Source organism: Schistocerca piceifrons, chromosome X, assembly GCF_021461385.2.
Source record: "Schistocerca piceifrons isolate TAMUIC-IGC-003096 chromosome X, iqSchPice1.1, whole genome shotgun sequence".
In the NCBI taxonomy this organism is placed as follows: Eukaryota; Metazoa; Arthropoda; class Insecta; order Orthoptera; family Acrididae; genus Schistocerca; species Schistocerca piceifrons.
Window position 1 is genome coordinate 355,283,303 of NC_060149.1, and position 3,081 is coordinate 355,286,383.

The 3,081-nt window shown below is 40.1% G+C and overlaps 1 non-coding gene across 1 annotated transcript; it reads left to right on the plus strand.

The window, feature by feature from the left end:
• The first annotated feature begins 2,556 nt into the window (after positions 1 to 2,556).
• On the plus strand, positions 2,557 to 2,631 carry Trnat-ugu. The gene has a single exon. It is a non-coding gene; the product is annotated as a tRNA-Thr (tRNA).
• Positions 2,632 to 3,081: the final 450 nt, after the last annotated feature.

A 3,081-nucleotide genomic window follows, 5' to 3' on the forward strand; every position in this document is an offset into this window, starting at 1 on the left:
AATGAGATCAACAGGAAGTGCAAAATGGCTAAGCAGGGATGGCTAGAGGACAAATGTAAGGAGTAGATGCTTATCTCACCAGGGGTAAGATAGATACTGCCTAAAGGAAAATTAAAGAGACCTTTGGAGAAAGGAGAACCACTTGTATGAATATCAAGAGCTCAGATGGAAACCCAGTTCTAAGCAAAGAAGGAGTATATAGAGGGTCTATACAAGGGCGATTACCTTGAGGACAATATTATGGAAATGGAAGAGGATGTATATGAAGATGTATTCGGAGGTATGATACTGCGTGAAGAGTTTGACAGAGCACTGAAAGACCTGAGTCGAAACAAGGCCCCCGGAGTAGACAACATTCCATTAGAACTACTGACAGCCTTGGGAGAGCCAGTCCTGACAAAACTCTGCCATCTGGTGAGCAAGATGTATGAGACTGGCGAAATACCCTCAGACTTCAAGAAGAATATAATAATTCCAATCCCAAAGAAAGCAGTTGTTGACAGATGTGAAAATTACCGAACTATCAGTTTAATAAGTCACAGCTGCAAAATACTAACTCGAATTCTTTACAGACGAATGGAAAAACTGGTAGAAGCCGACCTCGGGGAAGATCAGTTTGGATTCCGTAGATATGTTGGAACACGTGAGGCAATACGGACCCTACGACTTATCTTAGAACCTAGATTAAGGAAAGGCAAACCTACGTTTCTAGCATTTGTAGACTTAGAGAAAGCTTTTGACAATGTTGACTGGAATACTCTCCTTCAAATTCTGAAGGTGGCAGAGGTAAAATACAGGGAGCGAAAAGCTAGTTACAATTTGTACAGAAACCAGATGGCAGTTACAAGAGTCGAAGGACATGAAAGGGAAGCAGTGGTTGGGAAGGGAGTGAGACAGGGTTGTAGCCTGTCCCCGATGTTATTCAATCTGTATATTGAGCAAGCAGTATAGGAAACAAAAGAAAAATTCGGAGTAGGTATTAAACTCCATGGAGAAGAAATAAAAACTTTGAGGTTCGCCGATGACACTGTAATTCTATCAGAGACAGCAAAGGACTTGGAAGAGCAGTTGAACGGAATGGACAGTGTCTTGAAAGGAGGGTATAAGATGAACATCAACAAAAGCAAAACGACGATAATGGAATGTAGTCGAATTAAGTCGGGTGATGCTGAGGGAATTAGATTAGGAAATGAGACACTTAAAGTAGTAAAGGAGTTTTGCTATTTGGGGAACAAAATAACTGATGATGGTCGAAGTAGAGAGGATATAAAATGTAGACTGGCAATGGCAAGGAAAGCGTTTCTGAAGGGAAATTTGTTAACATCGAGTATAGATTTAAGTGTCAGGAAGTCGTTTCTGAAAGTATTTGTATGGAGTGTAGCCATGTATGGAAGTGAAACATGGACGATAAATATTTTGGACAAGAAGAGAATAGAATCTTTCGAAATGTGGTGCTACAGAAGAATGCTTAAGATTAGATGGGTAGATCACATAAGTAATGAGGAGGTATTGAATAGAATTGGGGAGAAGAGGAGTTTGTGGCACAACTTGACAAGAAGAAGGGACCGGTTGGTAGGACATGTTCTGAGGCATCAAGGGATCACAAATTTAGCATTGGAGGGCAGCGTGGAGGGTAAAAATCGTAAAGGGAGACCAAGAGATGAATACACTAAGCAGATTCAGAAGGATGTACGTTGCAGTAGGTACTGGGAGATGAAGAAGCTTGCACACGATAGAGTAGCATGGAGAGCTGCATCAAACCAGTCTCAGGACTGAAGACAACAACAACAACAACAAGTATTGGGGCCTCCAGCCGACAGGTAATTTGTATTTCTTGTCAATAAGGCCTTCAGCCGTGAATGCAATTTGTCTAAAGAATTTTTAATTAGATATTGTCTGTTAATAGTGAAATTTTGATGACTGTTTTTTTTTTCAAAAAAATATTCAGCCAACAAATAATTTTAATTTCTGGTCAGTAAAGCCTTAAGCTGTGAATGCAATTTGTCTTAAGAATTTTTAATTAGATATTGTCTCTTAATAGTGAAATTTTGATATTTTTTTTAAATTTAGTATCTCTTGGAGAAGTTCAACTGTTTTTAAGAATTTGCTATCCAGGCCTTCAGCCATCAAACTGCATTTGAGTTATTACTATTGGGGTCTTCAGCCGACAAATAATTTGAATTTCTGGTCAATAAGGCCTTCAGCCGTGAGTGCAACTTGCTTAAGAATTTTTTATTAGACATTGTGTCTTAACAGTCAAATTTGATAATTGTTCTTTATTGTCAACCTCAGTTGCAATTTATGTGGACATGGTGTCTGTGGACATGTCCGAAAGAACAGACACCATATCCATATAAATATATAGTTCTGGCAACACCGGCCATGACCTTCTACTTCTGTGTGGATGCAGACGTATTCCCCAAACTCTTATGGGACTTGGTAAGAGTGTCTTCCACGAGTAATGAGTGTGTTGGAGTGGAACAATACGAATGGTTAGAAAGTGGGTCTCGCGGGAGGCGTGCGGAAGATAGTCCCTGCAGTCGCACTATCCTCCGTGCCATCGGTGGCTCAGCTGGATAGAGCGTCTGCCATGTAAGCATGAGATCCCGGGTTCGAGTCCCGGCCGAGGCACAAATTTTCACCTGTACCCGTTGATATATATATCTGTGACAATAAAGTGTGCAAAGCTTATTGATTTTTTTCATAATCCGTTCAGACGGGTTACAATGTGGTGAGTACAATGAAATAAAAACGGGTTTGATTTTATGATTCCAAAGCATGCGAGACCAAACAGCAGATTTGAATTGCGGTCCGTTATCTGAAATGACTTTAGCAACGTGGCCAACTTCACGTAACAAATTTTTAACAAAGGCGTTGGATACAGACTGTCCAGTGGCTTTACGTCTCAGGACTGAAGACCACAACAACAACAACATCCATCTTATATTATGAAAAGTGATTTAACTACATGTAATGGTAATGTAATGATATGTGAAGCACCATGTTATACTCAGTCCGTTTTCAACTGGGTAATCCTGTAAACCAGGTGTAGAAAACCAAGTGATAACTTTCTGTAATGTG